The sequence below is a fragment of the Aptenodytes patagonicus genome, chromosome 4 (genome assembly GCF_965638725.1).
Source record: "Aptenodytes patagonicus chromosome 4, bAptPat1.pri.cur, whole genome shotgun sequence".
Classification (NCBI taxonomy): Eukaryota; Metazoa; Chordata; class Aves; order Sphenisciformes; family Spheniscidae; genus Aptenodytes; species Aptenodytes patagonicus.
In genome coordinates, this window is record NC_134952.1 from 50425944 (window position 1) to 50453642 (window position 27699).

At 41.0% G+C, this 27699-nt stretch overlaps 1 protein-coding gene across 11 annotated transcripts in view; it reads right to left on the bottom strand.

The window, feature by feature from the left end:
* The window catches only part of TRIM2 (tripartite motif containing 2), a 120244-nt gene that overhangs the window by 58388 nt on the left and 34157 nt on the right, over positions 1-27699 (bottom strand). For 2 of the 11 annotated variants that reach the window (XM_076336665.1, XM_076336662.1), the window contains exons 1-2: positions 7362-7898; positions 5977-6104 (exon numbers count right to left, since the gene is read on the bottom strand). The exons of 5 other annotated variants lie outside the window; for them this stretch is intronic. The gene's annotated coding sequence lies outside the window, so the exon portion shown is untranslated. Of the gene's footprint in view, positions 1-5976; positions 6105-7361; positions 7899-17600; positions 17713-18962; positions 19069-27699 lie in introns of those variants that run through there. 4 more of the 11 variants (XM_076336663.1, XM_076336666.1, XM_076336672.1 and 1 more) reach the window with 4 other exon arrangements.

A 27699-nucleotide genomic window follows, 5' to 3' on the forward strand; every position in this document is an offset into this window, starting at 1 on the left:
TTTTTGCATACACTAGTTTAGTCTGGGGGTTTTTTATTTTTTGTAGGACGGAATAGTGAAAAAGCTAATTAGAATGAGGAAGCTAAGGGATGAGGGGGTTCTCTGCCTACACAGAACATGTAGCACAGTTCATAGTAAACAGTCCTCTGTTACATACTGTCTTCTGTTTTCTGTGTAATAAAGGATTGCACTTATCTCCACTGAGAGATTTTAAGTAAAAGATTACATTTGTGAATGAATGGAAAATTATTCATCTTTAATGAGTAATGAAATATCTCAGAACATGTTTGTATTTCACAATCAAAATTTATTTCCAGCTATTTTAGATGCAAGGCAAAAAAATTACCACTGCATATTTGATAAATAGGATGAAATCTTCATGGTGCAACACTTAATTTTATCTCTTTACTATAAAATGTTTTCTGAGCTGAGATGCAGAAAGATCAGTTGTTCCCAAGAGTACACAAAGGAGACTAAGAATTAGGTAATAAGAGAAGGGCCTGTTCTTTGTGGAGGGTCCAGCAAGCCTTTCAAGCACATTGGGAAGACCACACACTAACCCATATCATAGTATTGTCTCAGAGTAACACTCAGGACAAAAAACCCTCACATGGTATGAAATTAGGCTGTGGCTCTACCAGATTTTTGGGCCTTAGGTTTCCCAACTCCAGTACAGTGCAATTACTTGAGCTCTAAATATCAAATTAAATCTGCTTTCAAGATAACAAGGAAAAAACCACCTGCAGAAGCTTATCTTGTGGGAGTCAGTCTCTGAAGGTTTACATTAACACTTCCACCAATACAGGGATTACAGGAGAGAAAGTTGTAGAAGGGTATTTCATGAATACTGTTTCCTCACAGGAAAAAGAAGAAAAAAATACTGTGCAAACGCAGACAAACCATGGCAGCTTTTCCTCTTGAACAGTTTATGTATGCTGTAAAAGGCTTGTTCCTCAGTCCTGAGTTTTCATTCCTGGGGGTCATTTTAGTTGCTGAGGAATTTGTAAGCAGCCTGATTTACAGTATTTACAACATATAGCTGTTCTCAGAAGAACCAGGGTGGCCTTGAAGACACCTGACATCATTGAACCTGGTGGCATCTGCTCTTTTGGAAGTCCTGTTTCTCACAGAGTATGCAAGTTCTCTAATAATGTAGATCATGGGCCAAATATGGCTGGGGCTAAATATGGTACACATACTAAGTCCACATACATGTACTACACATAGAGATTAATGCATTGAGGCATACAAAAACATAATTGTTGGGATCTTTTCAAGAGCATTTCCAAGTTCAACAAAATCTTTGGAGTGCAATCTTTTTTTGTTGTTGTTCTGTAAGTAATTGTGTCAAGTGTGTTTGCTCAAGATTCCATCACTGCTTTGGAGTGTTTTTGTTCTGCACAAGGTGCAGGAGCATCTTTGCACGCTTATATTTTCATACTAGTCAGAGTTACGTAGCTCAGAATAATCTGGCCACTGCTCTTTCCTTGCTAAATCAACTCCTCAGCGCTTCACAAAACACACTGGTAGATACCACACACCTTCAGGCTCACAAATTACCAAGTTCTACTAAACTTTGATGTAGAAGGAGGCAGGCACAGTATAAATCTTTGCAGAGACTTTCACTTTTTCAAGCCATCATTCCACACATGACAATTTTCCAAATTACAAGTTCAATGAAGGGATATCCTCAAACCTAGAATTCAACACCCATAAAACAAACAAACAAACAAAAAAACCACCACCAGAAAAAGAGGGAATTGTCACTCTATGTTTCCAGGATTGAAAGAAAAAAAATAATCAAGAACAGAAGCTCATGGTAGCACAGAACAAATAGCTTTCCATGACAAAAGAACAGAAAGTCACCCAGAAATAAACTGATCATACACATGTTTAGGCAGACTAATAACACTAAGACAAATAAATCCATACTGGATTAGGAGCAGGCAGATTGCTGAACATTCATCTCATGCATTTAAAACCTGATCAAAAGTAATTGCATCTACTCCAATCTTTTATGTTTCTTTCACACAGCGCGTCCAACCTGGCATAAGGCCTGAAGATCACCACCCACCTAATTAATCGCTCCTAAAATGCATCCAAAACTGGTAATATTCAGAAGGTTTTAAAGTGAGAGAGAACAAATAATACTTTTACACGTGAGCAAAAGTGCTGACCATGAAAAGCAGAGTTGTCCAGAGTTCTTCCAGGGGAACATTTAGGGTATACATGATTACAGTACATTTTAGGTCATTTGTCTTCTCCTAGTAGCAGGGCTTATTCTTAAAGTTATTACAGCCTAGATTTAATATCTAACAGTAAACCATCGTAGCCATTCTGGCAGTAGTTTCTTTGTAAACTATTGTAGCAGTCCAGCTATACAGGATATATTTTGATGCTTGTGTTAACAGGATCACCATGTAATGCAAGAAGTGCCAGAATACATGCTGCTAACATTTTTCACGTCTATGATTAGTCTCCTTCTTAATTTAGCTGTGCCTCTTAACCCTAGTGCAACTAACTAGTAGCAAGATGGATGGAGCCAGCCAACATCTACCTGCCACGCTCTCTGTTCGGCACCTCAAGAACTATATTCCAATTGCTATTTCAATTCTTCCTTTTGAATGGGATTTGCTTTGAGTTATTGCCCTAAAGTCCAGCTGGCAAGTGGGAAGACTGCCTGGTTGCCAGCAGACTGCTCAGCTGACTAGATCCTTGGCTGTCCCCACACAGTACATTAGAGTGGCATGTTACGTCATTTATTTCCCTTCATGCTATTCCAGTTACAAACTGCTATTCCTGTGATCAGACTAAACTACTGACTTCCAGCTAAATTCACCTTTTAAAATAAACAATGCCCAATTCAAATATAGCCAACCACCCCAATTATTGGAAGGAATGACATGCAATGCCAAGATATGTCTACAGATTCTGTGACAGAAAATGTCTAGAGAATCTATGGTAGAAAACAAAGACAAATGTCTTTAATGTTACAATTTATACAATAAATATTTAGTTATTTAAACCACAGAAATAAACCCTGGTCTTTATAGAAATAAAACAATTCAGAAAGTTTGACACAAAATGCCATTTTCATCTCTTCAAAGGTCAACCTGAGTTTTCTTCAGTGGTAGGTGGACTTTATTCCAGTTGATCAAAAATAAAGAGGAAGAGAAAGTGTCCTGGTTTCGGCACGGACAGAGTTAATTCCCTTCCTAGTAGCTGGTACAGTGCTGTGTTTTGGATTTAGGATGAGAACAAAGTTGATAACACACCGATGTTTTAGTTGTTGCTAGGTAATGCTTACACTGGCCAAGGACTTTTTAGTTTCCCATACACTACTGACTGAGAAGGCTGGAGGTGCACAAGAAGTTGGGAGGGGGCACAGCCAAACTGGCCAAAGGGACATTCCATACCATGTGACGTCATGCTCAGTACATAAACTGGGGAAAGCTGGCCGGGGGGGCCGCTGCTCGGGGACTGGCTGGGCATCGGTCAGCAGGTGGTGAGCAATTGCATTGTGCATCACTTGTGTATTATCATCATATTATTATTATCATAATTTTATTTCAATTATTAAACTGTTTTTATCTCAACCCACGAGTTTTTCTCACTTGTGCTTTTCCAACTGTCTCCCCCATCCCACCGGGTGGGGGGGAGTAAGCGAGCGGCTGCGTGGTGCTCAGTTGCTGACTGAGGTTAAACCACGACAGAAAGAAGAAATCTTGCACAATTTCTCACAAAACAGGAATTCTTCCAAATTGCTTTTGCTAAGTGTTTGCAACCAAGCAGCTCTTTCCATTACAGGCACATGTTAGCATAAACCTTACAGCACACCAAGGGACTGCCTCCAATCCGTTCATGTCACATAACAAATACAAGAGCAGGCCCAATTCTAACAGAAGCAAGTGTGTCTTAAAAAGTAACCTATCGAAAATGGATGTACAGAGAGGTGAACTCTATTTATGTGAATGCTAAGCCCTGTTCTTTTCCCTTCAGTATTTTAGAAACCTCCAAACAATCATTATTTCCTTTCCAACATTTATTCCTTTCAATAAATATTGATTTTGTTTCAGAGTCTTGTTTTCTTAACAACTCGTGTCATGCATGGCTAGCTTCCCCCCATTCCCCCCCTTTTTTTTTTTTACCCACAAACATCAGCAATAACATAAACACAACCTGCAGTCTCTGGAAATAGCATATCTAATTTTGGTTGAAGGTGTCAGCCAAGTGTAGGATCTGCAATAGTGGATTTCAATCTGACAGTCACTGAACTTCTTCAACATGGTCCCTGAAAGCTGACTGAAAAAAGCAAGTTCATATATGTTACCCTGCAAAATATGGATGGGCAAAATTCCAGGAGAAAATTTTTAGGGCTCAAAAAATAAAAAAAAAGGTGGAAAAACACTGTGTTGGAGTTTTCAGCACATTTGTAGATTCTTTGGAATTAATGGCTCTTTATAATACAGAATATGGCACTGTCCTGAAAACAACTATTTAAATCTGAAAAGCTATTTCCTTCTATAATGCAATTGTATTAAGGATCATTCTTTATAAACTGAATTTATTATTTGGAGTAATATATATGTTTGCTGCTGTATATAAACAAATAGTTCAAACTAGCTACACTTGTACCCTCAGGCACATTTAATTTTGATGAGACAATATGCTTGCCAACTGATCAAATCCAATTCTTTTACATTTGGCTCAGGGATTTATCCTAACCCACCGTACACTGTGCCTTTGGTTTTGTATAACTAGTTCATGTGTCTAGACACAGTATTATATGTTTCTGCAAAACTGTGTATGTTTAATACTTTATGCAGTTGATTAAATTTTCAGCTTCACTGTAGTAATGCACACCACTTTGTTCTCTGCATTAGGACACCCAAAACCTTTTCAGTTCATTTAATTCCTCAGTTTTCCTCAAAGGCATCAGGAGCATCGCTGTGTTTATATAAGCTGTCCAAATCCTAGTTTTGTTATGAATTAACGAAATTCCATTATCAGGCAAAGACAGGCCTAGCATGTTTTCACAATGGCTTCAAGCATCAATTATCTGGGATTTTCCAGTAAACAACCTGACCTTCAACATAAAACTGGGATTGCCAGAGAAAGAATACTATCATGGGCTGGGGAAATCCCCCAGCAGTATTGCCATCTTTGTCCAGGTAAGGTCTAATTTTCCAAACACTGTGCATGCTGCTGGACATAGCAGAATTCAGACAGCACTTGCATGTGCTGTCAGGCCATGGACACTGCTTGTCTCAAACCTAGCCTCAAAACCAAGATTTCACTGAACTCTTATATTCTAGTTAGTACATGGAAAATAACTTCCATGAAAAAGACAAACATTTAAGATCCCCCCCCCAAAAGGCATTAAACATATATATACTTCTGATTTTTATTCTGTATCTGGCATGATACATTTGCTGTCTCCCTTTACGAATTACACAAAGAAGCCAAAAGATTTTTCCCAGTTGTCTGAAATAAATGTTTCCATGATTTTAATTTGTCCTTCTTCCCAGAAACCCTATAATCAAATCTAGAATTGGTTCTGTCATAAAACCCACTTCATGTTTCCTTCTGGCCCTCAAGCAGCACGTGTTAGTGGTGCTCCTTGAAGCAACAAAGAAGTTCTGTTTAGCCTTCTCCCTGAGGAAAGCTTTGGATACACCATTAAAGGTGTATCCAAGCCATTTCTCATGAAAAAGGATGAATCTCAAGGACTGAAATGAGCCCTCAATGAAGTAAACCCCAAGCTGTTCTTTATAGCCAAACTGTGGGTATTGCAGGTCCAGATCAGACCAGGGAGTTTCTTCACAACTCAAGTTTGTCAAATGCTTTGCTGAGAAGTTTGAGGAAGCCTTTGGTTTATGGTAAGCGGTTTTGGATGAGGGCCCAAGCCTTATTTCATTTTGTCAGCAGCCAACAGAATGATTCCCCCCCCCAAATTCTCTGGAAACAGGGACTAACCTCCTCTTTCTGCTGGCTTTGTTTTCTAGCAGGACGATGCAGTACAGTAGCTTCCTGGTACCTTCTCTCTATAACCACTCCAGGCTTTAGATATCATGAGTCCATCCTCCAGATAATTATGGGACTAGCTTTAAAATAAACAAGTTTATATAGATTTTAACAATCCAAACCTTTTAATATGCTTTTCAAACCCTACAGTTTATATTCCCAAGTTTATTCCAAATATTCACATTGTCTAGAGGCTCTCATTAGTATTGCTAGTCAATTTAATTTCAGTTCTCACATAAGCCACAATGTGGAAAGTTAAGAAAAAAAACTTCTGATGATTAAATCACAATAGTTGGCCACAGAACTGTTATCCAGGTGATAAATCCATTGCCCTCAAAGACAAAAAATCCAAGGCTGGAACAGAAAGCAACTTTTCTTATGCCACATCCTTATCTAAGAAATATTTATTTAGTCATTGTACTTTCACCACAATTCTCTTATTTGTCCCCATATAAATGAACATTTATGCAATTGTTTTGGCCTAATGAATGTTTGAGTTCAGGGTGATTTTTGTCTTATCCTTGGTATATTACCTGGTACATTATCATGATAATCCCTTGTTTTTACTTAAACCTATCAATCTGCCTGACAGTCTGCCTAGACTGCATTTTGAAAATAGTAAAATAAACTGAAAGGGGGGAAATCAACCAACATAAGTAACCTACGGAGAGCTGCGCACCAGGTAATGGCTCAAATTACTCTTCACAAAAGCACAACAGAATATGGCAACATTAACGCCAACTGCCAACTTCAAAAAACTGAACACCTGTGAAAAGTAAATTATCTCTCCTAATTAGACCTTGGCATTGTCCTCTCAGATTTACAGAGTCGTTATTTTGCTTTGAAGAAACATCACTATTTCTTTACTAGGCAAACTTCTTGGCTCTGTTTCAATTATTTCTTTTAAATATTAAAGAGCAGGAAACATTTGTTTTCCCTTGTCACATCCTGTCCTGTTTACGCAGCATCACACAATCCCCTTTGAAACGCCTGCTCTTACAGCAAGCCTGACACACGTAGTTCAATCAAAACATTTGCTATTGTCTTTTGCCAACTACAAACAAATTTCTGCACAAACGCTGAAAAGGTTTAAAGGTTTCGACAGCCGTCTAAAGTCAAGCTAGCACGACTGTCAAAGAAAGGTGGTGTCAAACTGCTCGGGTTCCCCGCTACCGCCCTGACTTAAAGAAGAGAAAGAAAGACAAAGCAATTCACTCATTCACACAGCAGAGCTCCTGGCAAGGGCTCAGTCGCTGTAAAACCACTGCTCTCACAAAATACTCAAAAGCAGAAAAAGCACACGGACAGTTAGAGATGAGTGCGAAAGGGTAACTTACATTGTTTAAAAAGACAGTGGGAAAGGACTGCTGCAGTTTCTTCGTTATTTTACACTGCTGTTGGCAGAGCAGACAACCAAAAAAGTTCACCTAAAGAAATCTCTCCTTTTAATTCTCTCTCTCCCAGTTCATTTACTCTGGAGTCTCTCAGCCTGAAGAGATCCGACAGTCAAAAGTTTATCCCCTTGTATTTCCGAATGATATGGCCGACTTTCCTTGGACACATACCAATGATGCAGTAAAAATAGACAAAAGGGGGGGAGGGAAGAAGCAATCTAGCTTGAGCTTGAATCTTCTTAACTCAGTGTTTTCTGTAAAAGCTGCTTTTATGTCGGAAGCTCCCATCCCTATACTAACTTGCAGAGCACAGAGTCATCCATCTGGTTTTCATAAGACGCAAATTACAGGCAAATCAGGGAACATATACAGTCCAGTTTTAGCAGAACTCCCCAAGCATCAGCCTTACAAGTAACCTGAGGTACAAAGGCTTTGAAAATAAACAGCCAGCCCCATGCCGGGATGGTCTCCCGCCTGCAGATGACTGGCTGCTCCCCCAGGCAGCCCCCAGCAGCCGAGAGCACCACTCACCACTCAGGAAGGTGGCAGCTGGGTTCTCCCTCCCCGTGGAAACAAACCAACCCTGCAGCCCTCCCTCTCAGCACAAACAGCCTCTCTGGAAGGGAGGGAGAGGGGGGAATCCAGTGCATTACTTGAAATAGTTCAACAGTTTAGCAAGTCATTTAGAACAACCTGGGTTTTATAAACAGGGAAGTGAATGCTGATCCACTTACATCCTCTAAATGCTTCCAGGTGGGAAGCAAATCTATTGTGTTGGGAGGTTCTGTTTTGTTTTGTTTTTTTCTCTAATAAGGCAACTCTCAGAGTCAGCAGACAGTTGCTTGATAGAGAACCTCTGGGGTGATCTGATCCATTAATTACAAGAATGAACATTTTACCAAAAGTATCACAAGCAAAATTTTGAAAAGCACCCAGTGAAAGTCCATGACTTGAAGCTCCTAAGCCACTTTCAGTCCCTATTTTCAGCTATTTAAAAGTCTACTGCCCTGATTAAATTCAGGTACCAGAGGCTTGAGGGGTCACCTATATTTTTGGATACCTTAAGGCTTTTGAGTCTGTACTGAAAAACATTGGCTTCCCAATAAAAAATTAGAAAAACAATTTTATGGTGGATAAAAAAAGTTTTGCCATTGCTTAAAACTAAAGTTATCTGCATGGTCTTTTACTTTAAAATATCAAGTTTTATTTAGTCTTTAGTTTTGCCAGAGAACTTTTGCAAGCTTTTCTACTGGAAATAATCTTACTCTTTGAACAGTGAGAATCTCTAAACAAGGCAGCTTTCACTAAAGCATGGGTGAATCAGCACAGTGAGTCATTAACAAAATAAAAACACCATTGTAAACACCCTGCCTAAAAGTCCTGAGCCTTGTCACTTGCTCAGTTTTTCGTCTTTGCACAATTAGGATTGTGCTGATTGTCTACTCATCTTGTACCTGGATCCAGGATTGTCATGACTGGACTGTTAATGTCAAAAGCAGTTGAATTATTAAAAAAAAAAAAAAAAAAAATCAAGACTCTTTAATCAGTAGAAGCAAAGGAGAAAATTATGAACGAATTTTCTTTACGTGTATTTTGGCCTGTGCTGTCACAATTCCTTCCAATAGTTGTATAACCCATTGAGTAATTTCAGTCAAATCAGGTAGAATGCTAGAACTCTCAAAGGTATTATATTCCTACAGCTTTTGTGAAAACAGGCAGCCCTCCAGATGAGTGAAATACAATCTCGTGATCCAATGTAAAAGGCTACACATGAGCTCAGTCATATTATTAGACACCAGAACACCCCACACAAACAAGAGGTACATGAGAACAGATTTCATGGGCCCTACTGCTCAGCTGCTACCACACTTGTGCATCTTTGGCCTGCATTCTAGCATTTTTACTCTCTTCTGTTCTGTCCTCCCATCAAGGTAGTAAGCAGCAAAACACTTGAAATGCACAGACGTCAGCTGAAGCAAATAATTTTATTTTTTGAAACAGCAGTAAACGAGGTTTGTTAACAGTTGAGTTATTCTTCTCCCACTTAGTAAACAAGTGGGGTGAACTGACTACATCTGGTTTTTATCAGGACTGATATTTTCCATGAAATCAAAGGACTTGATCCTGGTAGAGCAGACTTCCAGATTTGGAGCCAGAAATTATTTCATGGGGTACAGCAGAGTAGCCCTTGTGTGGTTTTCTAGACATGGAGGCTCTCTTCCCCACTGTACTGTCACAGTACAAGAGAAGTTGAATGACTGTTATCTTTGGAATAAGAACTCTTTTTTTGGTGAGACATGGTGTTAAAGCGGAGAGTGGGTGGAAATAACCACTTTCAGTTTGTGATGCTCATGCTGACTGAATGGTTTTTCCCCCTGAGGAGTAAATGCATTAATTTACACTGATCTCTCAGGTACTCTTCAATATACTTCTTGTCTCACAAAAACACTCTAGTCCATTTACATCAAAGGCTGCTTTCACAAATAACAATTGTGTAAGAAAACTTCAAGAAAATTCAAAATTCAGAAATAGAAGACTGATTTTAAATGACCTTTCATTTTCCAGCCTCCAGGGATCATTCTTATTCGCCATCTTTTTCTCCCTTCTTTTCTGTTCTTCATTTCCTCCTTCGTCTCATCCATGTGGCCTACCAGCATCCTACTGTTCATAGATGGCTCCTGCCTCCAGGCAGGATGGCTGTGTGCCCCCTCACTGTTGCATACACAACTGTTCCTTGGATATTATTAAGGCTTCATTTGATGCCCAGTTTCTCACACTCTGTCTCCATGAACTTTAAGGCAGTCAAGCACCATGTTCCTATCTAGCACAGGGATGTTAGTTTTCTGGAGAAACGGAGATGGAAGATACTAATCAGTTTGATGGTGAGAGAAAATTTCCTGTAGAAAGCTTCATACAGGAAAGACTCCAACAAAGAACAGATCAGATAGGGAAAACAACTTGCTAGGAGCAATTTGCCTTCTCAGAAAAATGGCAGCTTCCATTTAGGATGTTTTCAAATGCCAGCTACAAAACAGTGCTGTTATTTTCCATGTAAGTAGAAAACAACCCTGATTTTTCACCAAGATCAACTATGTTAGCAATGTTAGTAGGACAACAGTGGAGAAGGACGCAGCTTAGATATTGATTATACTGCTTATATGCAGCTTTGTACATAGATTCTTGAAAGGTTTTTTTAAACCTCATTGCATGTTCATTGAAGCAAGGAAAAAGTGCCCCTCCTCAGCCAGTGACAGACAGGTTGTGATGCACAGTAGGTGGCAGAATATGTATCTCTCTTGGCCTGGATTCTGCTCCCATCTAGTCTAGTGTGGTTGTATTGGGATTGCTGAATTGCAAAGGTATAGATGAAAGCAACCTGTTTTCCACCCTGTTCTTTTGCAGTTTAAATACTGAGAAAGTGACAGGTGAAAGGTCTGGGTTTGGTGGAGGATGCACCTTGCCATTTAATTTCAATCTGTGAAATTGCCTGAATGACAGACGCTCAGGATGGCAGATTAACAAGCCAGGGGTGCACCACAGCTATGTGTTCACCTTTCATTTTAGCAGTAGACTACTTGGTGTAGGATTTTAAATATGTTTATGCAGATTTCTAGTCGGTCATAGTTTAAGTCCTAGATGAATCTTCTGATGCAAACAAGCTGGCAGGCTTTATACAGACTGAAAAACCACAAGTCTGATAAACTGAGACAAATCTACCCTTGGAGGAATTCAAGGTGAAGCTTCAGTTCACTTACTGTTGATGAAATAAAATACTGTAGATTTTGGCACTGACAATAACCCATTTTTTAAAGATGAATTAGCTGTGATATTATAAATCATTTTACCACCAGCATTTTAAAGCCAGCACATGGAATATCTTGGATCTGGGTTCAGATGGTAAGCTTGTAGTCAGCTGGTCTGGCCTCACTTACTACGTATTTTATTTTAGTCCTTCAGCTTGGTGCCCAGGGACATGAGTTTGGCAAAAGCCTGTCCCCCTCCAGAAAGGCACATAATTGTCAGCTGATCTTTCAAAGAGATAATATAGTGTGATAATCCTTTGCAGCCTGCTCCTACCATTAGATGAGGATTGGGCTGTTTCAGTGCTTTTGGTATCTTGCTTTATAATGTATGTATTTTGCTTTATAATGTATCATTTCTTTTCCACAGAAAGAAAATATGCAGCTCAGACAAAAACATAATGCATTATAACCTTGATGTCATCATTGGAGACGCCACACGGCTGCTGCTGTTTTCACTACAGCCTGCAGTAGCCCCTGGCTGTCGCCAGAAAAAAGGGAGAATAAGCATAGCACTAAGCCACTTTTTCCCATCAACTCTCACTAACATCTGTGACTGCAGGGATCTGGGCTTGCCTGGGGCACATGATCTCATTCTGAGCACTTTGGTGACAGAGACATGCAGCCTTTTCCTTTCTAAGTGAGCTGGAATGGTGGTCCCTTTTTCCTACCCTGAAGCCCGCAGTACAGGAGTTAATGGCTGGATACTTTGTATTCTTTAAGTAACAAGACGGCAAACAGCATGCAATGCTTATGTCCCAGTGGTTTTCATCAGGGAAAGTCAAATATTGGAAGGATGTAATTTCAAAAGACAAACATTAGACTGTTTTCAAAGGTTCCCTTTCCCCCTCTGGCTGTACGCTGCCACTTCTTACCTTGCACTGAGGTGCTTGTTGGACTCCCAGTGAACAGATACAGTTCATCGCCTGACTGAAAATTGACCCATGACAAAATGCATCAATTTTCTGCAAGGTGAATGAGGTGAATTAGCTCACAGGGGTCCGCTGAGTGCTGCAGCTGACACAGACGTGGGGCGTTACGGACCAGAGCAGGGGAAGAAAGAAGGCTGTGAGCCAAATGCTCAAGCTGCTTATGAAAATATACCGTGAAACAGCAGGTAAGCCCCACAATCCTCCTGACTGTAATCTTACTTCAAGCTTTAAGTCGCACTTCTGTGGCAACCATTAAGCACTGGCATACACTCAGTTTGTGCCAGGCTCACGCTTCTGCTCTGTACTGCCCTGAATCATAGTTTGCTACTCTCAGAAATTAACTATCAGCCCTAGCTCCTATAAAATCATGATGTCTCAGTATTACTGTTTTTCACAAACTTTCATTCACGTAAGTAACCTTTCTTTCAAAAGTAAGTATCCAGGAAACACTGACGCAATACATTTTCATACGGCTGCATTCATGAAAAGTCCTGAACCAAAAGTAATGTGTCCAAATCCCTCTTTTTGTTTGAAAACATCGTTCATCCAAGAATCAGAAATGTTACCATGTGACCAGTAACACAAAGAAATGAGCACATGAAGAATCACAGCAAACAGTTCAAAAGCAGCTCTGGGCCTGAAGTTGGTTCACAAGATATGTATTGAATACTAGACACTTTGTTTACCAAGAGAAATAGAAAGGGCTACATTTTCTAAAAAATATACCATGCTTATGTATTTCTTGGCTTAGTCTTTCTCTGACCTTGCCTGGAGCTATCCATTCTTACAGCAGACAAAGGGCTAGTATGTGCCTGGTTTACCCTGGACCTGTCCTACTTCCCCGCCTTCAAGTACAATGAGAAAGAGGAAAAAGAAGATATGTTGAGACCTTTGCACTGAAGAACCCGAGACTCTAGGGGAGAAAAAACAGCCCCCTGTTTCTCAGACTGCAAACACTGGACTGTAGTGAGGAAGTCTGAGAGTAGGAAGAGAATATGGCAGAGTGAAGGGCTCTGGGGAAGCTTTTAAGGACTGCGAGGCAGGGAAAACAAGCATCTTAAATGGTATGGAGCAGAGAGGTTCAGGAGGATGGGATCTGGGAGGCCTGGGAAAAAAAGGTAGCTCTAGGATGGGCAGAGAGGAGTTGTGGCAGAAAGATGAAGAGGCTGTGAACTATGTGGTTGAGGCAGAGGGGCATGGACCATAGGGAGGAGCTAGATGCTCTGGCAGGAGCTGGAGACTGGGTCTAAGGATGAGTGGCCTCAGGCTAGGAGACACTAAAAGCCAGAGTGGAAGGCTGAGAGGCTCGAGGCTGTGCAGGGCTTTGGGGCAGGTGGGAATACAAGACATCTCTACTGAGAATACCCTAATTTAGGTACCTGCACACATATATAAGAATGCTGCCCCTGCTCTTTCGACCCACATGATCGTCTCTTCCCACTCCTGTATCTTCTTTTTTGCAGTCAGAGCCACAGTAGCCCTGGCTCACATTTTCCTGTCTGTGTATTGGAATGTGACAGCATAACATTTTCCATAGCTACTGTGAACCAGGGAAATGTTTTGATGTAGCTCTGGGTCCCAAAGTGTATATGAGTGTCAAGCATAGATTTCAAAGTGATAGAGTGGGTATCAGGAGGAAATGATGGGGAAAACGGAGAGAAGGAAGCAGATTTCTATAGACAGATGGTCTCACAAAGGCTATGTCTGAAAACTGTAATATGCTGAAAGTTCAGCCGCTGCAGTGCCGGAGTTAATATTAACCTCATCAAATACCTATCAACTTGCTCTTACACATTCAAAAGATGACCAAAGGTACCGCTCTAAAGTTAAGCATCCCAGTCAGAAGCAGAAATTAAACCACACATACGAGAAAAGACTGTAATTCTCACAGTCTTATTTCAGCCCTTAAGTAACCGGTCCCCCTATTGCCGTTAGCGGGAGTTTTGCCAGAGTAAGACCTGCAGAATTCCATGCCAGGATATTAGTATAACAAACATTAACATCTGACTGTCAGGGTACATTAGGGGGTTGTACTATAGCTTAGGGAGCATTAGGTAAAGTGTCAACTGAAGATGCTGTGTAAGGAGAAAGAGGTCAGGAAGAAAGCAGGCCTCAGTATGATTTGATTTCATGAGGCAAACTGCAGTGCAATCCGTGAGTCTTAACGGTACTATGCTTCTCAGTTTCACATGCTGTGAACCAGCAGTGATAAGAGGGAAAGGCCGACGACAGCCGTGATAATTTTTTTAGAGAGCAGCAACCAGGACAGAACACAGCAAGCTATCCACTCAATTAGGGACATTTTACGCTACAAGCTTAAATTGCTGCTTTCTTAGACCTTTGGCCCAACTACACAGGCAAAAAGGAAGGAAACTGAAATGTTTAAAAGCTCCTTCGTAGATGAAGGAGCCGTGGCATCTATAGTATTTCCTGCCTACTTGAGCACATACTGGGATACAATTTGCTTTCTGGGCCTGAGAGATGAGCTAGAGAGAGGAATCTGGGTAGGCCATCTGGAGGCTGCAGTTAATTTTATACCAGTCCTATATGTACCGTAAAAGAAGGTAGTTTGCAAGACTGTGCCTTTTACACACTATCAAAGCAATGCAGAAATGCAGAGAGCCTGTTCTGTAAGGCAGTGACTGCAGTAAGAAGAAAGCTTAGGGTTTGCCTATGGAGTTCAAGGGAACATCTTCCCAGCATAGGAACAGAGCACAGCCAGTACAAGTATCTGTGTGCCCCTGATGCTTGTTTCTTTCAGCGTTGCTGGCCAGCTGGGAGGCCGAGCATAGGCCGACAGGAGGGAAAGAAGTCACAGAAACCAGTAGACTCTCGTAGATACAGATTTAAGGCAGCACAGACCTGAAGACCACTTAGCCACTGCAATTCACTCTCTGCCACAGGCAAGGAAGGTAGGAAGTGGTCCCTTTTCTTTCTGTCTTGATCTGTGTTTTCTATTATATTTCAGGCAGGCCACCCTACAGAACTGGCCCTGTGGCAAATTCCTGGTTGAGAAACTTCCTCTATTCTGCTGGGGTGAATTTTGCACGTATAACCTGCCTTGCAATCGTTTTCTTTCCTAAGTGCAGTGCTTTCTCTGAGTAACACCACCAAAATAAAATGCACACAGTTGAAGGAGACCCTCTGCTCTTGATGTATGAGTGAGATCTGAGTACTACAACCCTGCTGCTTTTTCTTTTTTAACAGAAAAGGCTGCATGCTTAGCGTTTTCCATTTTTTAGAACCAACCAGTATGTTCCACTTTACTGGCAACAACATCCCTTACCTAGAAAAGGGTCTAATACCTAGGAAAATGGACCTGGAAAAAAAACCACAATGAAAGATTTGAAAGCTTTCACAGCTGTGGGTGAAAGTGGAGGATATTAGCATGGAGGATATTAGTCAGAGGGTTCGGATTTAAGAGAGAGGACAACTTATCCAAGGAGGCTCAGGAGGGCTTGTTCGCAAATCTCAGCCCCTATCCCTATGGAGACCTGAGTACTGGTGGTGAGTGATTTTACAAGGAAGTCTATCCAAACCCGACAGAAGGCTGCCACTGCTTCTTTCAGGCACTTAGACTTTTTCCTGTTACCTGGCAGTTCAGTTTTCTGGTCAGACTCAAACAGCTGATGGGAGGGGGGCACATGTGGTATTTTACTCACAGGTGCTCTCTTATCATAACCTTAATTGATGTGTGTCAAGCATATAGGACACATCAGCAGAGCGCCTGCTAATAAGCTGAATCCCTGAGATGAAAAGCACCCTTAAAGCCTCCCGCTTTCACTAAGAATTCAAATACTCAGAGTGTCGGGAATTAACGCTCCGGTAACTCAAAACTCTTATTAATCTAGAGAGCTGTTCTTTCCCAAGAGATCAATCAGTTCTGGGAGCTGCTCTGACATTCTCAAGGGCAAAGAAGGGGAAATCTAGTAGATCAGATTCAATGTTACAGGCTTTGTAATCTGGTAAACATAAGTATATTTGGGAAGTCCTGGTAAGAGGTCACGGTAAGAGGTCAGGGTTTCAGTCAACCCCAAATTGATACCTTCCATTAACTGCTGAATAACTGAACAATAGCTACATTGCAAATGTGCCTGCAGACTAAAGACTCAACCACAGGAAAATGTTGGCAAAGGATCCCACAGTCAACACACAGTGCACCTACAGAGTCAGTGGAAGAAAATGAAATGCAGTAAAAACACAGCCCTGGGAAGCAGATCTTAGTTCTATTTCCAGCTTTCTTGCAGATTTAATTTCCCTCTTTTGTAGATTGAGGATGATATGCTTATCTGCTTCCCAGGCTATCTGAAAGGTCAGTTAATGAGTATTAGTAAATCATTTTGTTTTCACAAACTGCCTACCATCTCAGAATCACAGAGTACAATTATAGCATATGCAGTTCAGAGTAGTCAGGTTTTTTTATGAAGGATGTTGATTCAGCGCCCTGTTTCAGCAAGCCCTGTGAATACATCTTGAAAATTATCTCTCTGGGAGGAAGACAAATCAATTTTAATCTTCTGCCTGTTTACCCTGATGTAAATCAAACAGGCACAGTCTGCCCCTACAGAGCAAGCCATGATGTGCTGAGCTTGTGATGCACAAGGGAGTTCTTTCTTTAGTCAAGAGAGAGACAATGTGGTAAGCATATTGATTATTCCAAACTATGTACTGAGAGAGCACAGCAAAAACTCCTAGGTGTGTATTTATGCCTGATGTGTATCTCATGGCTTTCATTGTTACTTAAGTACTGAGATCCTGCTTTCTTAATCTGTAGACAAAAAACAATTTCATTTTCATCGTTACTAATCAAGGCTTAGTATCTATCTGCTACTTAGAGAGAGTGACTGAAAACCTATGGCTTGTGTTCACAGCCTGGCATAGAAGCAGTTATTGCTGTAATTAGCTGTAGTTCATACACTACCATGCATGCACTGTACTGCTGTAGAGGAGGCTCAGTCTCAGAGCTGAACAATTGTGAGCATCAAGACCCATCTAGTTAAAATGTACTAAGTACAATAGCTGCCCATAATTTCACCAGTTTCTGTCTAACTGTCTCTCAGCCACTGCTTCCCACAGATAATATTGCTTGACTGGCTCTCTGCAATTCAAGACTCATTGAATGATGCAGTCCTTAAAAGCATTACGGATGAGTAGGAGAGTTGAGCCAAAGGTCTTCAGACTGCATCAGGGCTGTCTGCAGAAGCTGTGCACAGCCCCAAAACACAAGGGGCATGGCAGAGACAAGGGCATAACCCCCAGGGCATCCCCCTATTGGGTGCATCCATAGAGGGCAAGTTAGACAAGCTGAAAAGAACATGGCATCAGGCCTTGCTTCAGATTTACTTTTATTTTTTTGGCATGACTCAAGGCTAACAAAGATCTGATTGAAACTTAGAAGTAAGGTTGTTCCTGTGATTTTAAAGAGTCGCATAGTGACCATGCTTACTTACAGTGACAGCTTCTTTTTTTCCCCCCAGGTATCTTGAGCTCAAAGCCTGAGCTGAATTTTCTGGAGATCCTGGCACTTCTGGTTCAGAAGAGAGCTGAAGAAGTAGTACCCTGGAGAAAGGACCATCCTGGCAATATCGAAGTGCTGTCATACTGCCATATGGGACATTTCCAGCCATGCCAAAAGAAGGAAGAACTAAAAATATTGCTGCAGCCTACTCTGCTTGAGGCTTCCCACCCAGTTTTGAGCTCAGAGTAGTTTGGATAAGCAGCCAAATCATGAGGTACTTCTCTTAGCCAATCTGAACCCTGTGAGGTGCACACAGTCATCCCTAGAAATTACTAATCACACTGTCTGATAGGATTTTGTAAAATAAATGAAAGGAAGAAAAATAAATAATATAGTACAGTGACCTCAGTAATAGACTGTTGAGTGCTGACACTTACTTTGCTCTATGGTCACGGCAAAGTCACTTAATCTGTCATATCTTTATTTTCTTCATTTATAAAATCAGATCTATAGATGAGCTCCTCAGCTACCACATGAAATCTAGACACAGACTTGCCAAAACTTCAGGGGCAGACTAGTTCTGAGATTCTGCATGGTATCCAGCTCTGACAGGGACATTAAGTTTTTCTTTGCTGGTGTAAAGGGTAAAAGAGGAAGTGTGAAAAGTCCATCAATATTTGCAATGCAGGATTAAGTTGAAGAATACTGTCCAAACATGGAATATTTTATTTAAAATTCTGAACATTAGAAAGGACATATTAAAGACCCAAAAAATCAGGCTCGGTTCCATCTCTGCAGTCTTTTGCTTTGTGGAGCTGTGAACATTTCCTAATAGCAGCCAGCAAAGAGGACTGAAATGTCTGAACATGACTTCACTTTTTCTACTGCTATGTGTATATCTCAGAATATGACAGCACCTATCAGCATTTTTGGGAGCATTCATTGTATAGTATCCCATTTCTAGCCCTTTCATGCTTTTCCGAACAACGCTACTTACGACCTTGCAAAAACTGCTGCTGTTTGAAACACGACTGGATGATCAAATACTGGACATGCAGCTAAAAATGAGAACTAGATGCAGATTAATTAAAGTCATATGAAAAAAATAACCTGGCAACTTTAAATGGGTTGTGTCCCTATTAACTTCCTCTTGCCTCCCAGGAAGGTCTCATTTGAGACTGAAATAGTGTAGTCCTTGTAGTCATGACAGTGCATACAAAGTAGCTGCTCTTTTACTTAAGGCAGAGGAAAATACTTTAATAGCTGCCTCTCTGAATGACAGCGCCTACCTGCCTTGCTAAAACATGCTCTTAGTCTTATGAGAAAAGCCACAACGAGACAGAAGGCTACTTACTAGTGTTCCATAGAGTCCACGCAGGAATGTTAGGGACTGAAATTCACTGTGCCTCTGATCAGAAGATTTAGCTCCCTGCAGCATTCAGACAGTTGGTCCCATTACGGCCATCAGGCGCCTGAGTTAAAGGGTGGCCTTGCACAAACATAAACAGCTTGTCAGCACAAGCCAAAGAGGCGGGCCTGCCCTGCCAGCCACAATGCAAGCCAATGATTAGCTTCTTCGCATTCTGGGTGTTCAAGATACTGTGTTTCATTCTTAAGTACGGGAACAAGAGGGACTGACTAGGAAGAACTAGTGCTTGACGGTTTACTGTTAGGCAGTAAAATGCTTAAGATGGAAGGAAAAAAAACAGTAAGTCACTTCAGGAACAGCACATATTTGCTGTGTATTCATACAAACGCTTTTAGAAAACTCACAGGCATCTCCAATGCATTGTTCCTTTTAGGTCAATTAAACAAACTAACAAAAAATCTGTGAATTAAGTTTAGCCCATATTTACTGTAAAGAAGTTTCACTTGCAAAGTCTCTGATTTTTCTTCTCTCCACCCTTTTTCTTATTCTCATCCTTCCTAACACACTTCATTTGCTGACACTGGTGTTTCTCACTTCTCTGTCACAAACGTCTTACCCTGACCTTCTTGACCTGACCCCCCAACCTTCATTGATCCTCCTATGATTGCTTCTCTTCACCTCCATCTTAACCGCTTGTTCTTTTGGTCTTGATCTCCCCAAAAGAGCACGGTCACAACATAGGCACCTTAGGGTAAGGTTCTGTGAGACAACCAAGCTGATCTAGCTACTTACTGCTGTCAAAAGTGGAGGTGTTGGGTATTCCCTCTCTTCAGCACCACACTGTGCCCACCCTGTCCTGTCCCCCTGTTCCCCCTCCCCCGTCATTTCAAGGAAAGGTAATGTAGCACAGAAGCAAATACTTCTCTGTAAGTTTAGTGATCTTAACAAAGAGACAGAAGAGGTATTGCATGGAGTGAATACTCCCTGAAATTTAAGCTCCTCCTGATCTTGCCTCAACCATCTATGATCCCACCTGTCTCCCCAGGTTCCTCTCTCCTTTGTTGTTTGAATTGTTCCTAGTTAATTGAATGCCCTGCTTACAGCTGCTGATCCCATTTCATCCCAGGTCCATCCTACTTTCTTATGCCCCTAGTTTGGCTGTGAGGCCTGTCTGCCACCAAAATCAGTTTCAAGTCTCTTATAATAACTCCCTGCATAAGTATCATGCTTTGTACTTCAGTCTCAGCCTCTTTGAGCCCTTTTCTGCTTTGGAAATAATTAAAATCCTCCGTAAAAAACATGCCATCTTTTTGGCTTTCACTGTTTTTTCTCTGACCTTTCTGATTAATTCTTCTCCCAGCATCTACTTCTTCCTCTCTCACACTCCCAAGGCATCCTACCTCTTGTATATTCTATCTAGCTTTTACTATTCGTTTGTGCAGGTTCCTGTACTACTTTTATGTCAATGATTTATAAGCATGCATTTCTGTTTTTCAGCTTTCTGCTTTTCTCTGGCCCCATATTTTACCCTGTGTTTTAGGCACACTGTATTAAATACCTTGACAGCTCCCGATTTTAAGATCCTTTTCTGGGGGCAAATTAAAGCAGTTCAATCACACTACATTCATTACTGTATAGTCTTGGCACAAGTCATTTCCCTCCCCCTCTGCTTTGGTAAAGGAGCTGAGCCCCCTGCAGAAGCAGATGCTGAAGTTAGCACCTCGTTCAGATGGGCAGGCATATCGCAGCTCTCAGGCTTCTGCTGACAGGCTGCGCGCGAGTTCTGGCACATATCGCTGCATCACAATGTGCTGGGGTCACGTTTGCAAGTTTTTCTTCACAGTGAGACATACTAGGCACGTTTTTCAATGATATCTGAGATTCTGGTGCAATTGCACGGCTCCATCAGCTGCCACCCAAATATATAACCTACACTGCCTACACTTTTATCCAGATTTGCTGCTTAGTTAACCCTGTGCTATCCACATTAACAACATTATTTTACCAGAGCTCTCTTCCTCTACTATTTTTAACACGTAAATCTCTGCCCAGATCCACCATGTGATCACAGTATTTGATTACTTTAATTATTTTGATTACTGAGCCTGGATATTATTCCCAATATACCTACATAGCTCTCCACAGAAAATTCAACAACTGAGGTCATCGTTTGTTCCGTACCCCAGCCACATTGCCTACATCCCCATGAAAGCCATGCTTTCTTGTGCTGAGCTTCAAGGCCTTTTCAGAGTTTCTCCTTTCTTATTGATCCGCTCCCACAGCTCTCTTCATCACAAGGCCTGTCTTTTCAGCCTTCTCTCTTCCTACAAAGCTCTCTTTTTTTACCTTGTCTTCTATGCAGAGAATGCCCTGCTTCATCAAATCATCTATTCTTTCTTTTCTACAATCTACATGTCACGAAATACAGAAATAATGTATCAGAATGAGAGTAAGGAGCAATAAATAGGCAACAAGTCACTCCAGAAAGAGAGATGTTTCATCTGCATATATAAATTATATGTGCTAGAAATTTTCTATCAATCAACCATATACTATATGTTATGCACCTTACACTGTTAGATTATTTACGGAACAGGACAGGCATCAAAAGCCCTTGATGGATATGGATCAAGTACCCAAACACTGTACATGAGATTGTGAAAAGACTGCTGCGAAAAGACTGTTTGTAGATGCACAAGAGAAAGCAAGCTAGCTATTGCATCTCTGATTCCCATGGCAATTTATTTAAGATGCTAATTCAGTGTAGCCACAAATAAAGAAACAAAAGAGAGAGCAAGAATGAGCTGATTTAGTGGACTATGTTGAAAAGGCACACTTTAGACAAAGTCACCCTGGGTATAACTCCTGTGACTCCACTCATAGAATTATGCCAAGGATGAAGCTGCCTCTTTGTCCTTAAGCCTTGTATGACGCAGGAAAATTGTTACCAGCACTGCCAATGGCACCAACCCAGGCACCAGCTAAGTGAGATGGCCAAGCTGATTTAACAGCTTTTACCAAAGAAGTCATCCTTCCCCCTCTCCTCATCACCATTTCCAGCTGCACAGGCTTGCCCCCTCCCTTACACATGTTCCAGGAACGGTGTGAAAGCTCACAGACCAAATTTGTCTTGCTGGATATGTTTTTCAGACAGGTTAATGATCTGACTCATCTCCCTGCCATGTTAAACAGCGCAAGAGCCAGCAGAGGGAAGGAGTAAACACATGTGGCTGAAAGCAGGAGAGGGAAAGAGGTGGAGACCAGAATCACCACCTCCTTTTTCATAAGCAGAAAGCTGGATGTCATTCCCAGAACCTACCATCCATGCTGGGGTGAGACCTAAAACTATGAGCCCCAAAACCATGCCACTCTTAAACAGAAGGTCCCAAAAGCTCCTGTAACCCCTTGTTTGATTTCCAGCAAGCACTAAAATGTTTTATTGAAATGTATTTTCAAAGGAAGGTGAGGCTTTATTTTAATGAAATGCAAGTTTCTGAAAACATAGTAATTTGATTTCCTAGGAAAAAAATTAGGTAGGGGAAAGATTCTGACAGGCAAAAAAAAGGAAACATGTAAGTTTTCTGCATCTGAAAACAGAAAGTATTTGGGTTATGAATCACCAGAACTTAATTTTACCCGCTCCCTAGGTTGCAGGCTCCATGGGGTAACATTTTGACTCTGTCCCCTTCCATATTACCATCCATTCATCTGGCTTCTACCGTTTATTCTTCGCTTGGTAAAACTGTTTTTTTCCCTTCCCTCTTTGTGGCCTCAGTCTAGCCTCGCTCTGCCCTTTCTTCTCAAAACACAATCCCAGCTGGATGCCACTTTGCCTGTCCTCTGCTTCTCCTTTGGGGGCCAAGAAGGAACCTCAGGCCCCCTGAGGCTCAGCTTGACCAGTTCATATCTACGCCTCTGCTGGGAGGAGACCTCTCCTGCTTCTCCAGCAGCAGCCGCAGATGCTGCAGAATGGAGTGGAGTGAGAAGATTTTTGTCATGTTTTACTGGCTTGGTTTCAATCATAAAGTGGGTCACAAGTTATTCCCAGAAAGCACACAAGCTCAAGCAATGAAAGCCTTTGGACAGTGACAAAACAAGTGAAACTCTGTAGATGAATTGTTTCATTTTTCTTTAAAAAAGGAAAACGAATGGCACAAATGGCAATGGGAAGAGACCACGTGCAGATGCAGCACACTAACATATGAGGCTGCAATCAATGGGAACTTGGGCTTAGTCCCAGGTCAGACTATGTGCATTTTGAACTTTGAGCTCTTGGACCGTTTCCTAATTAGAGAGCGAGCAACACACTGTGGAACTATTTAACCCTTTGGTGGTGCCTCATGAGGTCTAGCAAATGCCAGAAAAGGCTCTGGGGATGTGTCTAACCCCTGGAGGCCACATCTGATGACAGGAAATATCCCTGTGCTCCAAATGGCTTAGCGAAACAACTACTGTCAGCACCTCGCTCTTCATGGCGCTCTACACAGAAAGGTCAGGCTTACACCACTCCTTCCTGCACTGATGAATGATTGCTGGGATCTCCCCCTAATCTGTCAGCTCCCCATCCGGAATATGCCTCTCTTCAAGGTTTGTCATGTCTCCTCCAAGCTCATCAGTAACACCACACCAAGGATCAGATCAAACAGAGATACCTGCCTGGAACTTAATAGTGTAAATAATGCCACATTGCACACAGAGACTTGCTTCTCTACTTCACAGGAGTGGAAAAGCAGCTGACTATTATAAAATTGTAACTGTAATCGAAAATACAAACCTTATAGCATTAGAAGCTGTGTGGAAAGAAACAAGTTATATAGCTGATGTACATCAACAGCTGTCATATTATTTCTACCCTATCTGACTATCACCGGTGTTCTAGTTAGATCCAGACTAGTGATTTCACCTTTTATACCCCTCTATAAAGTGGTAATATTATGTCTTACCTATTTCACAGGAGTACTGTGTGGATACATTTACAGTGCTTTGAAGCTCTCACTGAAGTAATTTTGGACATACAAACGGTTACTACTTTCATTATTGATTTGAGAAATACATCCTTCGAAAGCCAATAAACAGGATAACTACTTTGGCAGGATAAGTTTTATTTAAAATTTCCTGCCACCTCTAAGGTCACTCATTCCAAACATAACACAAATATACTAATAAAAGGAGAGGCACCTCCAAAAATACATGCACTGTGGGTAAAGATTAACTTTGGGGATGCAGAGCACAGTAAACCTACACACTTAAATTCCATCTCTGCAAGTTTTCTCCCTATTTTCCTTGAGTTCCGTGTCCTGGTAAGAGGTGGTTCACAGGCCCCAATTGCCACAGAGCTCAGAGGAGACCTTTCAAGTACAAACTACTCTTTGTACATGCCTTTCATTTGCATTCAGGTGTGCTCTACCTTACTTGCAAACTAAGGGCCTCAATTTCCCATCTCACCTGGCAGTCTGGTAGTCTGACAGTTTTTGAGCCTCAAGGTTTGTCTAGACTGCACTGTAACAGCAGGGTAGCAAGAAATATCAAAGCTAGCTCTAAAATAGCTGTCTAGTATATGTGCTGCTAAAGTACTAGAGAACTCAGTCAAGAAGCAAAGCAAATTAGCCTGTCTTGGACACCATGCAGCCATAACTGGGCTTCTATGCCCAAGCTGGCTATAAGCTACTTTGAACCGTGCTATACTACACTACAGGCATTTCTCTATTAAATTCTGTGAATGAATCTAGCCACAACATTTAAATTCCACTGTTGTTCAGGGATGATTCATGCACTTCTAGTGGGATTTTTCAAACAGTGCTGAAACACCCCTTAGCTATGATTAGCTTTAGAGTTCACAAAAATATTTCAGAAGGACAAATGTTTTGGCTTTGGAGCAGACCTATATTCAGAGTGTCAGGTACTTCCAAAAAGAGCCACTGACACCAGCAGCACACACATCCACCCTAATTCCAAATTACAAGATGACTCGTCTCCAAGGAATGCTTTTCTAGATAACAGTATAAACATTTCCAGCAGTATCTTCGGAACAGACAAATTGGTATGAAAAAACACACCATCTCCCTTATTAGGTGTGGCCTTTGCAATGTGGGCTTGTTCACAGGGAAAAAGAAATCACTTCCCTAGTTCCTCACGCTTCTCTGTGGGCTGAGATGCCCCTGCTTACACAGAAGAACTCAAGGGAGATATTCAAAAGAACTCTTTTGTGAAGACCTTGCTGTCATACTACAAATAGATATGATTAATTAGAAGACTACCTTCAAGATAGCAGTGGCTCCTGCTCTCATTATAAACCCTATTCATCTTGAACTTAGCAGTAAGTATCTCCCATTTGCTTCTTTGGCACAGAACCAAACCTCTGCATCAACAAGAGCAAAGGGTGCTCAGAGACCAGGAGGTATTTGCCCATCACAGGAAAAATGCTCAGATTAGCAATGCAGTGACCTTGGTTCAAAGAAAGCACTTTAATACGTGCCTGCCTTTTAAGCATATGAGAACTCCCGCTGATTTCACTGTCACATCAATGAGGTCAGCCATGGATTTATTCAGGAACTAAAAGGAATTAACTCCCTTCACACACACTTACCCTGAATAACGGTCAGAGTGGCCTGTGCCTCACGGTGCAGATGTGACTTGTCCCTCCCCACTCCCAATGTAGATCAGCAGTTTACCTCTCCTTGAATGAGACTACCCATGTGTTTTATGTCATCTGCCTACTTGCTGAATCGGAGTGAGGGGGATACAAAGAAAAATGCTATAACCAGCTTACTTCTACACCCCCTTTCTACCCAGCAAGCCTAGAGAAAGTATGCTAGTTACCTAGCATGTGGAAACACTTAAATAATTTAAACATTTGAAATGGAAATGCAGCGGCACAACAAAGGTCAAAATCATCCATTTGAATGAACAAATACTTTTAAAAGACGGTGATGTGTACTTATAGAAGCCTGCAAGCAAACGCGACAGACCAAGTTTTCAGTATCCTCATATAACAGGCTAGTAAGAGGGAATTTTAATGAATTCCAGGTGTTCTCAAGTCAGGTTCCTGGTGATTACCCACTCCCCTATAAAAATAGGGCCATGCTAGTTCTCAAGTAAAGCTCTGTTATAGAGGCATTCTGAACAGTAGGAGAGTTAAAGAAGACGTTAATATCAAAAGACGTTACAAACTTTAGCCATGCAGGAGAACCCAATTAAAATATAAAAGTCCCCTGATCCAAGTAGCATATGGCTAAAGCTGTCATGTAATCAGAACCAAACCACCCCCATGTCTGGATTTAATTATGTCGTGCCATTTTATAGCAGCCTAAGAAAACTGAACTGGGGGTCAAAATAATCCCAGAGTAATTCTTCAGTCAATCACACATATAAGTACCTGGGTAAAAATGGGTAACAGACAATATCACTAGACTGAGCGTACAAAGGTTCTTATTAAAGGCAAGAACAACGAACAAGTCCATAGACAAATGGCTCACTGCAGAGTGAAAGCACCAATGCTATCACAAATTTCTGTGTGGTCTATAAAATTCAAGCAAACCTACTAAACTAATGCATACTGAAAGAATGGAGTTCTGTTCAATGCGCTCTCACTGATTTGAAAAAAAAAATGGAATTCATGGAATGCTAAAATGCTTCAGAAATGTATATTTGTTATGAGTTCTGCACATACTTAAATTCTCCGTAAGAAAATATTTGTATGAGATTGTGTGTTTATACAGCAACTGTAAAGTTACGGGGAAAAATCTACATAAGAACCTACTTGTAATTAATATGGAAGTGCAAAGGACAAGACTGAGAACTAAATATGGCATTTAATTTTTTATTCAATGTGAGTCTAAAATCAACTAAATTATATCTTTTTAATTTGCAAAGAAAAATGTCTAGATAGATTTCTTGCAAATGTTAACTGGAGGGAAGGAACTTAAAGTCTTTTGAAATATTACCTAGCCAGCAAAGAAGTTTGGGGATATTGTATATTCTATCTCAAGCAAATAAATAAAGAAAAATGTATATGCAAAAGCAATACCAATGCTATCTAAATTAGTAAAGGTTTTCTGAATATATGCAGAATGAAATAAAATTAAAATCTCTATAACCTGGATCCAGTATCACTATGATATTTTTATAGTAATATGAAATCAGTTCCATCTCCGTCTGCTTTTTGGTCTATATTTTTTAACTGTAATTTAAAAAAAAACCCAAACCACAACACTTCCTTCAGCATTCAGTCTTCTTATTGCTCTAAAAGTCATGAATATGCTGCCTCATTCCTTGAGCAAGGACTCCCTGATTTCTGTTAAAAGTCACAGCTGCCTGACTGCAACCCAGTGCTCTACCAGGGCCTTTGTGTTGACCCTGTCTACGACATGGATTAAAATATAGCTTGCACACTGTGATTCTATTTGCACACAAGGAACAAAATCTGTTGTGAGGCAATATTGCATAGTACCCAGTGTCTGGATGAACAGCAGGCCTTGACAATTTCTGTGCCTTCGCTTGTTCTTTTCTGCGTGCTTGTCAAGATCAGCAATGTGGCACGTTTAAAGGAGGCTTCTTGCTTTGAAAGGACTGTTGTTTGCTCTTGGTAGCTTTCTGACTGAAGCTCAAGCTGAAAGACACCTCACAGAAGGAGGCAATGATAATTGCAATATAATTGCTAAAATTAAGCAATTGCTTGGATTAATGCAGTTATTTTAAAGCTGTATTTCTTGGTCATTTTAAG